General features: G+C 51.8%; 1 protein-coding gene across 3 annotated transcripts in view; it reads right to left on the bottom strand.

The window, feature by feature from the left end:
* The window catches only part of ELFN1 (extracellular leucine rich repeat and fibronectin type III domain containing 1), a 155539-nt gene extending 142675 nt beyond the window's left edge, over nucleotides 1-12864 (bottom strand). For all 3 annotated transcript variants that reach the window (XM_059716207.1, XM_059716208.1, XM_059716209.1), the window contains exon 1: nucleotides 12612-12864. The gene's annotated coding sequence lies outside the window, so the exon portion shown is untranslated. The remainder of the gene's footprint in view (nucleotides 1-12611) is intronic.
* Nucleotides 12865-13566: the final 702 nt, after the last annotated feature.

Raw genomic sequence — 13566 nt, 5'->3', positions numbered from 1 at the left:
TGAATGAAAAGAGCCTTGTAGGTCAGAGACGGGCTGGAGCCCCACACATAAAGGTCACAAAGGGAGGGAACAGGGTAACAAGGGGCAGCAAGAGAGCAGAGATACAGATGGGGCAGAGAACCAAAGGCCAGGGAGAAGACCCAGCTGATGTTTGCGCAGTAGAAGCGCTGACCGCAAAAGAAACAACTCCAGAGGAGCCTTACTGACTTAAGTACAGTTATGGCTGTGGTTTCAGTGATGCATTTATGGGCATGAGGCCAACTGTATCTAACCTTCAGTGCAGAAAACTCTCTCTTCTGAATAGGATCAGCTTTCACAGGGTTGGAAGACCTCCCAGTCCGCTACAATGGCAGGCTACTTGTAGTCCAATGCAGTCCACAAGAACAAGAACGGATAGCCCAGCCCTACTGTATAAAGCAAGTCACAAAGCTCCTCCAAACACCCCATAACAAACCAAGATCTTCAGTGCAAAAACCCAAAAGACCTCAAAAACTTTCACAGAAAGACCAGGGGGACTTGTGGTTTAGGCAAAGCAACTCTCCCAAGGTCAGTTGGCAGAAAGGGAGCTCTTTTCTATAGCAAACTTCTTAAGTTAGAAATCCTAAGGGAGACTTCATTACATTTTTTACTTCACGGCTTCACTTTAAGCCACCACCTCTACCGATTCCCAGATCTGCCTCTCTGCTCCAGACCTATCTCCATCTGTCCAAACAAAAATCTCAGTCTCTGCCTCGGACATCTCTTGGATGTCCAGCCATTAACTGAAACTCAATGGAAGCTCTTGACCTTCTCTTTGAAGCACTCCCTGCTACCTGCTTTCTCAGTCACAGTGGACCCCATCACGCACTAGTCACATTAAGGCCCATAAACCTAGCTCAAGCCTCTCTCTGGGCAGCGTCTAAATCTTGGAGACCCTTCTGCATAACATCTCTAAGACACACCCTTTCCTATCCATGCAGCTAAGCCTCTTCATCATCTTGATTACAACAACCTCAGTATTGCCTGTGCAATTCAGAACACTGCTGAAAAAAACACCGTCCTACCCTGTCGCCTTGGCCATGCCACCCCTCTCTTCACCTCTCTCCACTGCTTCCCCCTTTCTCTATTGCCTCAAACATTACCCGCTTGCCTTTGCTCCCAAGGCTCCTCATGACCTACCCCCACCTTATCCTTCGTGTCTCATTCATCTCAAGATGTCCATTCCCAAACGATCAGCCCAGATTCAGCCTCCATCACCAACTCATTAAATTTACAAACAAGCCCCTTGTGGTTTCTCTTGGGAAAAGTTCCCCATCAACATCCACAGAGCCATTCTATTATTGGTCTAATCCAGCGGTGGGCAATTATTTTGGGCAGATGGCCACTTACTGAGTTTTGGCAAGCCATCAAGGGCCACATAGCAGGCAGCTCAGGGCAGATAAATATTAATTTTCTAAATTTTTTAGGGGCCCCACAGGCTGGATAGAATGGCCAGGCGGGCCGCATCCGGCCTCCGGGCTGCATTTTGCCCACCCCTGATCTAATCTCTCCTTAAAAACTCACTGCTGTTGTGATCACTGCAAACTTAAACTTCCATCTATGACACCAACTAATATTGGTTCATAGCATCTGATCTGATGCTACTCCATCTAAGTATTCGCTATGTCTGGTCTTATACCTCAGACATATGTTCATTGGAACTGAGACCCCCTTTTGTTCCATGTGTGTACAGCCCCTTGCACAGCAGGGTGCTGTTCCAGGATTAGGAGCCATGGTCCTACAAATACATAATATACCGTTTTGCGAATGAGTCTCACATCAACTGATGAGTGCAGGCGTGCGAACCTACGTCCTTCATTTGAGTCATTCAGAAGTGACTCGGGCAAAACACTGGAGAACATGCTGGAGGAAATCAACACACATTGGCAAGGGAATGAACCAGATGAATAAATTCTCTCACGTAAGGGCCTGCACTACCAGAAGGTTAAAAGCCCCCACAGCAGGGCACACGGCCATGCCGGTATATAAGCTCCAAATCAGCATGTGCTTAAGTCAACAGGATTTAAGGGCCTATTTAAAGTTAAGCACACGCAGAATGAAGGAAGCATATCTGGGGGTCAAACAGCAGACGATTCAGCAGGGATCCAGATGCCAACTTGAGCTCCATCACAGGTTTGCTGAGGAACGCTGAACATGTCCCTTCTCCTCTCACTTTCCCGTCCACGTTAGGGAACAGGACTGCCCCCAACCCAGGAGTGCTCCAGGGCTTCACAGAAATCCTTAAAGAGCTGAGCACAATTAATGGCTACCTCCCTGTAGCAGGCTATATGTGCACCACCTCCAGTGAATAAGCAGGCCACCCACAAAAGCAGGGGTGTCACATTCACCCTATTCCCCTGCCTGAATCCAGGCCACAGAGCTCCTTGCAGGCTGGATCTGAACCTGGCAGAGGCAGCAGCGATGGGACGAGCGATGGAAGCAGCAGGGCAAGGAGCCGTGGGGTGAACGACGGCAGGCCAAGCAGAGGTGTGTTGGCACAGCCATCACTCACCCACCCCTTCTCCAACAGCCATGTCCAAGTGGGCCCTATAGCCCTGATTTCTATAGCAAACCCTATCTCCATTCGCCCACTCCCAAATTCCCTGGCCCCCCAGGAGCCCTGCAGGCCGGAGGAAACAACTCCATGGGCCATGTTTAATGCCTCTGTGCTAAAAGAACCACTACCCCACAGGCAGCATTCGGCTGCAATTGAGTACCCGCCCTTATTTCAGTGGGGATTTACTACAGCATTTAGGATTTTTCTTACTGAAAATAGAAGCACCAACATTTGAAAGTAACAGGGGAGGGGAGCGAGACCACAGAGAAATGTACTTAGTTCCAACTTATCCTGAACTAATTAAAATGAAAAGTGTATTACTCCACTCACCATTGCAAATTAGATTTACAGGGTACCAGAGGGTGTGTTCTCAGAGGGACTAGGGGGTTAGAAACATTTTTCTATTCTTACGGCATTTTTCCTGTTATTAAGATAATAGCTAAGGGAAGAAAAAAAAAATCTGTACACACTACAATGCAACCAGCAAATCTTCACATAAACATTAATCTCCACAAAGTTTTTCTTTTTTTTTTTTTCTTAAAGCAGTAGGGGGATTTAAATGAGCTACAAATGATGTTTGCATTGAAAAAGGAGAAGTGAGGTTACTGTGGGTGACCTCCCCCCCAAAAATTAGCACAATTCAGGTTCCATAAATCAATCCAAACAGCAAACAATGCACAACACACCTACAGTGCTGGGTCCCCACGGTGCCACTTGGTGTTTTTTTGTAGTGGTAAGAACCACATCCTGCTCCGATTATTTTTCACCGTGCATCAGTTATGCAAACTCCATGTTACTCTGTGGATTGGGACGGCTGAAGATGCGTGATGATTGACTGAAGTTTTGTTCCTTCCTGGCTTAATGCCAGCTTCAGGACATTTTTCCCTCTGCCTCCAGAGATGTCCATCCCTGGGCCTGATTATATGGCAGCTATAAACAGAGCCACTGAAGGACACTGCCCCTATCCAGTGACAATGATACTAACTTGTGGAAACTTCACTGTGGCATGTGACTATGGCTAAGCACAAAGTGCCAGGTTCAGCCCTTTATCTGTGCACCCGAGTCTCTAACAGCCCCCACTTACATCAGGTGAGAAACCAGAGCTCCTGGACGTCAGATACAGAACAGGACACAGGTCAGGCCAAGAATGGGGAGCAGCAACCAGATGAATGCTTCCTGTAGCATCCTCTCAAGCCTGCTAAGAGCCCAAGGGGAAGGCTGATGCTAAAGCTGTATTTTCTTTATTGGATTTAAGCCAAACCTGCAATGCTACATCTCAGGCCTGAGAGAGCATTCCCACCTCTTTGACTTCACACTGGACTTGGTATCTGCACAGCTTTCCCTGAGAGGAGGTATAGTACATAGAGGCAATGTCCCAACAGCTTACTCCCTGGCCCCCACTCCAGTTAATCAGTTCAGCAACAGCGATATTGGTAGCTCTATTCCTCTGACCTTTGCTGGGTGCCCTACCAGTGTGCCATACCAGAGCTAGCTGTGACTTTCATACATAATGCTCTGCCTTGACTTTGGGGTAGGAAGGAGACGGAGGGAATAAGCACATCGTTTTTAAGCAGCGTCATCAGGCTTTCGATGCAGCTGTAATAGGTGCCTTCCTAACCCAGATTATTATTAGGGGGCTGGACTCGATGATCCTCCGGGATCCCTTCCAGCCCAAATGTCTATGAAAAAATCTGTTCAGAAATGCCAGGAAGCAGCAAACCGAGTTGTTCTCTTTAATGTCAGCGTCTTTCTCCACATGCTCAGACCTACGTGGATTAGGTTTACCTGACTTCAGGGACTGCTTTTTTTTTGTTCTCCAAAAAGAAAGAATCCTGTTTCCTTAGGGGCCGATTTCAAATCTCTCCTCTGAAGTTCACCATGCTGTTGACACCCTAAACCAGTGCAGCGCACAGACTTCTCTACGCTGTTGCTGGCAACATGAAACGAACTGCAACTACTCTCAAAATATGCAAAGCCGGTACCTGTGGACGTGCACCAGAAAAGGGCTGGAACATTTGGAATCAGACTTGCTGCCTGCCTAGCTAGGAGACAGAACAGTTAAGCAGTAATGTCAATGGAGTGGAATATGGGTCAGAGGATTACAGTCGCCTGCTACACATCATGGTGAACTAGCAGCATTTAATGGGAACCAACACCGCAGTGAAGCAGAGACATTTATCCTGTGACAATGTTCTATTGCAGTGACTTTATTTTGATGATACCAGTTGATTAATGAATATAGCTGCTGTCATTGGGTTTGATAGATTTTGGTGCTGTGGAGTGACATTTGCTCAATGTACCATTCTTAAAAAGCCATATTCTCATTAGCATACAGAGAATTGCTCTGAGCTTTGGCCAATCAGAAACCGACTTAGCTGTAAAATGTATAGATAATCAAGAGTGTGTCTAGACTCCTAAGAAATGCAGGGGGAGGAACCAGTTCCAGTTCCCAGACGTCAAGACGTAGTCTTTAACCACTGTTGCAAGGATTGCCTCTTTGCTGGTGAAAAAAAAATGAAGTGTTGGTTTTACCACGTAGGTCAGGAGACCCAGGTTTTCTTCCTAACTCTGCTGTGGATTTGTGAAAGCCCTTGGCTACCTCAGCATTTGAATGCTCCGTTGGTAGCACCGTAGGACTAATTTTCCAGACATCCTGAGCATTCATAACTCCTGTGGAAATCAGCACATCCAAAAAGGAGCCTAAACCCTACACAGGTGTCTTCATTTGGGCAGCCACTAATAGCAGCAGCTTGAACACAATGGCCTTGAATCTCTGGGTGTCTAAGTGGGGATAGCAATTATGTAGCTCACGGGGGTGTTGTAAGGCTTTCTTAATCAATCAGCTCATTAATGAATGTAAAGTGGTGTGAAATTGTCAGATAGAAGGCTTTATTGGCTGGCAGCAGTGGCATCCTGAAAAAAAAACCTCAGTAATTCTCCCCTAGCTGCCCCATCAGGGAGCACCACCACTCTACTGATGGTAATCTCTCTCTTCCTCCCCTACATCTGCAGAAATATGTCCAAAACTATATCAAGGTGACTGACCCTTCTTTGGGAGGGACAGAGTCACCAGACCCTACAAATCTAGCATGGTTCCAAATGGGATTTCCTACCTGCTGCCAGTCGGATCCATAGCTCCACAACTCTTATAATAGATTTGATTTTCATCTCTCCATATTTAAAAGCTGTCTCATGAGTTTAATGATTTTAAATTCACTCACCACTGCAGTCAGTCAATTGAGTCACTGCTGCTGCTAGTTTCTACCAGTAGCATGCTGTGATGAATTGGCCCTTCGGAGATGGCCTTTCTTTCCTGACTGAGAATTGGACGCGTGCAAGAGGCGGGGGAGAAAGAAAACCAGAGACAGGAAGAGAGGAGGTGATGGGGGGGGAATACACAAGGTTATTTGGAACTAAGCAACAATCTTCTCAGAGCTGAGCTGAGCATTTATACTCAAGCAGGGCAAATATTTATTTGGTTATATTGTACATGTGTCAGTTTTCTAGCTCTCTCAAGGTATTTTTCCCCTCTCAGAAGGGATATAAAGAGCAAATACATGATAGCAGGTCTCTGGAGGACATTTTTCTTCAGGACTGAGTGAGTAAAGAATAATTCTGGAGTGGCGGAGACGGTCGCAAGTTATCCCCTCTCTCCTCCTAAGTGGAGATAAATCTTGCAGCAGAAATAAGCCACTGTATATTGCATACATACAGTGCACTGTGTTCTTTTTATTTTAACTCCTTCTTTTTCTTAAGACTTGAAAATGGCTTTTGGTGACAGGAACGGAGAGGGAAACATTTCTGGATGTGGTAAGAAAAGGTTCTGCTAAGCTGAAAACGAAGCAAACGTCTCCAAGAGGCTGCAGCAGGTAGGTGAGTGCCCATGTTGGAAAGCAAGCCAGAGTTAGAGACGTTATGCTGGGCGTTTCTTTTCAGGAATCAACATCAGTCATCTCGATGTTCAGCTGATTCCACCCCTGCAAGTCACAGACACTCCGTCTGCACATGTAAAAAATGTGGCGGCGCCACCACGGCATCCGCAGCCACAGCCAAAAGTTTGGCCCAAGGTACTCACTCACAAAGTGGTCGTCAGCAGCAGGGGCACGTGGAAGCAGGGGGTGAAAAAACAGCACAGGAAAATATCTCCAGCAGAGGATCTGACCCACAATGTTTCATCTCTGTGTGACTCACTCTTAAACTCAATCCCGCAAGGTGCCACATGTCTTCAGGGAGCAGCTGGGCACCCTCTACCTCTCCCTGATCTCAGTGGGAGTAGAGGGGGAATCAGCCCCTTAAAAGGCAATGCCATGAGTTTTGGAGGTCTGGGCTTTCTCTAATTACTGGAGTTGATCCATGCTGTACAGCCTGCTCGCCTAAAAAATATTCATAATACATAACTCAGATATTATCAAAGAGCCTGCCATTCTTGTTTTGAACATCACAGCTGTGTATTTTGAGTCCCGCTAAGCAGGGAGAAAAACTGGAGATGAAACCCACAAAATAAACATGCAAAGTAAAAAATCAGAGGCAGTAAAATAAATAAATAAATAAATGGACGATATAGCTCTAATTTGAACAAGCATTAATTAAGAATGTGCAATTGGATTAATGCAATATTAAGGGGAAAAAAGCAAATTCTGAACGTGGATATAAAGGGTTCCTTTGACATCACATCACTCTCATGCTTCACTACTCACAATTTATTTTAATGTCACCAGAATCCCAAGATATATTTATGTCCTTGTCACTCACGAGTGTTTTTTATTTATCCTGTATATCTATATCCTTTCTCCTCAATTACACACGCCCACGCACGCCATATGTGGAAGCCATGTCCATGCAATAAATTACCAAGCTGTGTAATAAATTAATTTAGTGCACCTATGACGGCTAGCCTGTACTATGCCAGCTAACTCAGCTCCACGGGCCCTATTTCAACAATCCAGCTCTCAGAACAGCATCAAATGCCTCATTAAAAAAAATTAATCAAGCTACTCTAAATGGCTTCCCTAGCTTTCACATCACAATTGTGAATTCCCTCCATAATACTCTGGCCCAGCATGGGCACTGTGGGGGCCTAGCTCAGAAGAGTTTAAGGTCTGGTATCTCCTGATTCTACGATCCGAGAAACTCAGGAGCTGGATGCCAGTGGAGTGGGAGAGCTACAGCTACCCAGGGAGCCACAGCAGATGCTTCTACCTATGGAAGGCCAAGCGACAGTTGTCCTTACATTTGAGACGTATTACTTCAAAATCACCTTGCATTATTTATGGTGGGGGGGAAGTGTAACACATACTAGTCCTCCCTCTCCGAGATTTGTGCAGTTCAGCTCATGGTGATAAGTACACCTAGTTTTCCAGAAGGAGAGATACCAAATAAAAATTAATGGCTAGTTAAATTTGTTTAAGGAGAACCGTGTAAAACTCCTTAAGATGCTCACAAGCTACTGCGACAGCAACCTATTAAAGAAAGGGCATGTTCATTCATACAAGCACCCACACACAGAAGGTAGATGAAAGAATGAAGGCATGGCCTACAGTTATGCTATGGATGGCATATGCTACACCAAAATATATATAGTATATAAAGCATATTGAAAACCGTTTCCATAGAAGATGCCACATAAAGTGTAAAATTTCATTATCACTGCCTGCCCGTTTTACAAAGATATATACAGAAACCAGTTGCCAAATGTGCCTGTGGTTTGACTCCATTAAATTCAATGAATGCATGAATTTGGCGCAAGAAAGCTATGCACTTACTGTAATAAAGCTAAAAGCTGCTAGCAGCTGATACAGTAAAGCAGTAAAACACATACATTTCCATATACTTATTACTACCAACTTAAAAAAAAAAAAAAGAAAAGACACAGCTACAGAAGAATACACTTGTCCAACTCCTAGCTAAATGCCATTAAGACGACTCACACTATGAGAATATCTTTTTCAGCTCTGTTGTGTCAGATCAGCTCCCCAGCAGGTGTAAATTAGCATAACGGCATTGAATTCAGTGGAGCTGTGCTGATTTATGCTTGCTGAGGGTTTGTCTGTTAGGAATGCTAGACAAATTTGAGTGCCTGTGCTCACAATGCATTCTGGATCATAGATCCTGACCCTCTTTTTGATGTCACATCCCCATTGATCTCTGTAGGATCATGCATGATATTCATTGATGGCTCTATGTATGGGGAAAGATATGGCCTGTTATATGGAAATACAGACATATTCTGCAGAGGATAAACCTGATCTATGCCAGAACTGCTACTTCTCCAACTCCTGCAACCAGTACTGCAGACCATTGATCTCTCTTTACACCTCTGTTCTCCACCCAAGCTAGAGATATCATTCATGGAAGGAAGACAAGGAGCTACTCTGCCAAATGTGGCTCACCATAATTTCATTCCCACAAAGGGCTTTCATAATAATATTTTTAGGCTGCTGTATCATCTTGAACGATACATTTAACTCCCATGTTGGGGATCGTGCCAGGCTGTACAGAGGCCAAATGGCAGATTGAAAACTTCCTGCTGATGGATAGATTTTTTTATGCATGTGGATTTTTCTTAGTCTCGTATCGTAATTACACAAAGTCCCGTCTCTGCCTTCCATCCCCTCCTCCTCCGTTTCCCCTTCCTTTGCCAACTCCCTGTCACGGATGGATTCCTCCGTGCTACCTCCGCTGGCCCCATCTTCCCCTGATCTCACTGCCCGATCCCCATTCCTCCATTTCCTGCTGACCCTCTCACTCTTTACTTGCTCCTTCCCTGGTATGACGCAAACTTGAGATTTCCCACCAAAGGTCAACAAGGTAAAAAAGTTAATCTTTGACCCCCACCTACATCTCCAGGTGCTACAGCTCTGCATTTGTATTATGGTGGTGCTTAAGGAAGCAGAGAGACCCCGCTGTCCTGAGGGCTGTGCATGTATTCACCCGTTGATTCATAGACCAAGCCATCACCTGCCACACTGAGTCCCTTGCACTCTGCTCCAGCCTTACCCCATCAAGCTGGCTCACACGTTCCCTCCTCCCCTGCAACTGCTTCTACCAAGATCTGGCACAAGCTCTTTGAGACTCAGTCTCAGGCTCTGTGCACCAGCCACTTTCTCCTTGATTTCTCAGCTCCTCTGACCACTGCTGGGGAGGCTCAAAAGCTTGCCCTTCATTAGCTGTCCCAACCTTTCCACATTGTGAGGTGGGCTGCCTGCCTCCTACTTTCCAAAGCAGTCCCGCTAGGCTGTGATCTCAGCCCTCTGCTCCTCCAGTACGCTTCTCTGGGTGATCTGATCTGCTTACCCAGCTCCAGCCCCTTCAGTCTCTGGCTGACATCACCTCCTGGATGTTTCACCATCAGCTTGAACATGACACAGAGAATCTGGAACCCCAGTGCTTCCCACTCTCTGCCGTAACTATTAAACACACCCTGTCACAGGTTTCTAACCAAGGGGTCTGCTCTGACCCCACCCAGCACATTGCTCCTCATCTCTGGGTGGTGTCCAAATCCTGCTGCTTTCGTCACCAAACCCGAGCAGATACAACCCTTCTTCTTCCTCTCCTGGATTGATCACAGCTGTTTCCTCTCTCTGGCCCTCTCCCAGGCTGTCCATGGGATGGTCCACCCCTGCCAGCCCCCTCCCTGGCTTCTCCTGCCCTGCAGCAAGTTCAGGTCCTTGCCCTCACAGCCCAACCTCACCCTTGATCACCTAACCCATCCTGCATCCTATATCCTTCCCCTCCAGCCACCCAGGAAACTCTCACTGATCTGCTTTGCTCTGGGGTTTCTCCCATTCCACTCCACTTCCTGAGCATCATCTTCATTGAAATCCCTCCCCAGGACCCACTCCTGCCAGGAAACCTACCAGACCCGGTCTGTTCAGACCTTCACATACAGCATCCCTTGCTCTGCCGTGCTGCGCGATAGCCTCTGCTGAATAACCGTATAATCTTCAGCTTCAGCTCCCCTCAGGATTAGCCTCAATTCAGCACTTGGTGGCCAGCAACCAGGTTGGCTACTGGGCAGGTTACAAAAGCAGGGGGAAAGGAGCAGCTGGGGCTTCCCTCCTCTTTGCCCCACGGTGAAATCCCAGCTCTCTTGAAATCAGTGGCAACACTCCTTCCGAGTGCGATGGATTTCACCCTGGGAGCCTGCACTGATGCAGCTGTCCTGGTCGCTGGCCACCAGTCTCTGAGTCCCACGGCAAGACAAGGCTCTATTGATGTCCCCGGGGGCTGTTCTCACACAGGCACACTGCAAGGCTACATCTGGAAAGCGAAGCTAAGCCCTTTGGACCAGCCTCCTGGTCTAGCAGGCCGAGACCAGGAGAGAGCTGGGTGAACAGTACAGTACCTGCCCCTTATCCTTGCACTCTGCACACCTGGAAAGGAGCCCCATGCCCGAGCTTTCCCCACTCATCCTTCCTGGTGGGAGCTAGATCTTGTTTCCTGCCGTTCAGACAGGGAAGCCTTAGCCAGACAGGCAGGCGGCTCTTATCTGGACCTCATTTCCTTCCCCTCCAGGGGACCCTGTAGGATATTTCAGTTCTCTCTGTAGGAGTCCCTTCTCCCCCCTCCCCCCCCACCACCGGTGGCTTGAAATCAGCCAGATCCACAATCTAATCTGCCTGGGATTGGAAGGTGGAAGAAATCAGGGACTGAAGCCAATCAGAAAAGCATCATCCATCCCTTCTCATTCAGAAAGCAAGGAGGGAGGTGCAGGCAACCGCAGTGCTCCTCACCGCCACTAGCATCCCGCTCGGCCCGGGACGAGGCTAGTGGAGCCCAGCGCTGCGGGGACAGGCGGCCTGATCCTGGAGAGCTGTGTGCGGGCAACAAGGGGGCGGCAGCAGCAGCGGGGGCAGACCCGGGTGGGGGGGCACCGGCTCCAGGGGCCGTGGGGTCCCAGGCCTGCAGAGTTTGTCTCTGGCTGAATCAAAATAGCTTCTCCACTAGTCCAGCCTCTTCCTTATGGAGGCGATGGAGCTGGACCGGGAGAGGGGACAACCGGCAGCCGAGCCGATCCCCCCGCGGCTCCAGGCGGCAGGTGCCCAGGCGGAGGGCGGCGATCGCCTTCCCCGCCCGGCTCCTCGCTCCGCCCGAGCAGCGTCGCGCGGGGAAACTTCCCGGGAAGTTGCACGGGGCCCGATCCCCTTCCCCGGCCGGGCGGGGGGCGGGCTGTGCTGTGCTCCTTACCTGCAGCTCCGGGCTCCTCCTGGAGGCTGCTTCATGCCCACCTTCCCCGCCCGGGCGCTGCTCCGGGGAGCGGGACGGGTCACTCGCCGCCTTGCTGCCTCCGGAGCCCGCTCCCCTCCCGCTCCGCACCCCCGGACGAAGGAGCCACCGCGGGCAGGGGCCAAGCGACCCGGCGTGAAGCCGTGGGACAGCGCGGCGGCCCCGGCCGCTGCTGCCGGCGGGCAGGGGAGCAGGAGCAGGAGCAGCCGCCAGAAAGTTTCGTGCGAGGAGCCGGCGGGACGGCTCCCGGGTGCCCTCGGGCCGGCACAGCAGCGCCCCTGACCTTGACGCCCGCTCGGCGGCTCCCCCCGGCCGCGCCCGGCGCGGGGCAGCGGCGCACAGCCAGCCCCGCGCGCGGCAAACCCGCCCGTGCCGCACGCACCGCGCTGCCCGCCTGCACCCGGGCGCGGCGGCAGCGGGGGTCGCCTTGTGCCGGGGAAGGGCCAGATCCTGAGCGGGGGCTGCCCCCGCCCCGTCCAAGGGCAGCCGCCGCAGGAGCCGGGCAGGGGCAGGGGCTGGACCCGGGCGGGCAGGAGCGCCGTCGGCCGGGCGCCGCGGGGCCAGGGCGGCTGGACGGCGCCGGCACGGGGCTGCCGCGCGGCGCGGGCTCGGCTCGGGCAGCTCCGGGACAGCGCGGGTGCGGGCGCGGGCGGGGATGCACTCGACCCCGGGGGCTCCAGGGGCTGGCGCAGGGCTGCGGTGCCGCCCCGGCGGAGCTCGCCGCCTCCTCCCGCCCCGCGAGCTGCCCCCGACCCCGCAACAGTTGCCCCCGGGGCCGCGGGCGCTGCCCGTCCCTGCCGGCGCGTCCTACCTGGCTCGTGCGGGCGCGGCGGGGCTGGGCCGGGCCGGGCCGGGCCGGGGAAGCTCGTTGCTCCAGCGGCGGAGCCCGGCCGCGCGGCTGCAGCTCCTCACTGCGGCAGGCGAGCCGGGCGGGCGGCGATCCGGGCCGGCCGAGCCGCCGCGGGGCTGGGGCTGGGGCTGGCGCCGGGGCTGGCGCGGGGGCCGGGGCCGGGGCCGGGGCGGGCCGGCCTGGGCGCGGCGGCGGCGGCAGCGGCGGGCGGGCGGCGGCACATCGCTGCCGAGCGTGATCAAAGGTTTAATGTAGGAGCTGGAGCGGGGGAGGGACCGGCGGGCCGGGCCGGGCGGGGGGAAGGGGGTGTAACTTCAGCGCCGGGCGCGGCTTGATCCAATGGGCCAAGTTGCTCCTCCCCGCCCCCGGCCGCCGAGCCGGCCCGCAACTTCCCCGCGTGCCCCCGGAGCCGCCCCGGCAAGGCGCTCCGGACGGGGCGCGCTGCGCTCCGGGGGCGGCTGCACGGGCGGGGGGAGCCGCGGTGCCGGCAGCCCGGGGCCAGGCAGCGCCCGGGGGACCCTCCGGCCGCGCCCCACTGCGTCCCCGCTCTCCGGGGAACAGCCCCCCGCCAGCCCATCGCCGCCTCCGGGGAGCTGCCCCTGGCCTGGCCTTTCTCGCCGAGCCCAGCGAACTGCCCGCTTGTGTGGCCCCGCGACTAGCGGGCTCTTTGCTGAGCCCAGGCAGGAATAAAGCGGGGATTAGTGGCTGCTCATGCACGTCCTCAGCCAGGCAGGGAGCAAAACAAACCCCAGGAATAACAGCTTCAAACTCGCAGAGATCCTATTGACCCCAGCTAGGAATCAAAGGGCTTTTCTTTCCTCTCCATTAGTCTTATCATTTGAGGAAATTAATGAACTGCAGACCCCCCATCTATTTCAGAGAGGCCTCCGCAGGCATCACAAACAGCTCCAGCTTT

The sequence above is a fragment of the Alligator mississippiensis genome, chromosome 13, assembly GCF_030867095.1.
Source record: "Alligator mississippiensis isolate rAllMis1 chromosome 13, rAllMis1, whole genome shotgun sequence".
Taxonomy (NCBI): Eukaryota; Metazoa; Chordata; order Crocodylia; family Alligatoridae; genus Alligator; species Alligator mississippiensis.
Note: the sequence above shows the minus strand (reverse complement) of the source record. Positions and strands in the feature narration are given on the sequence as shown.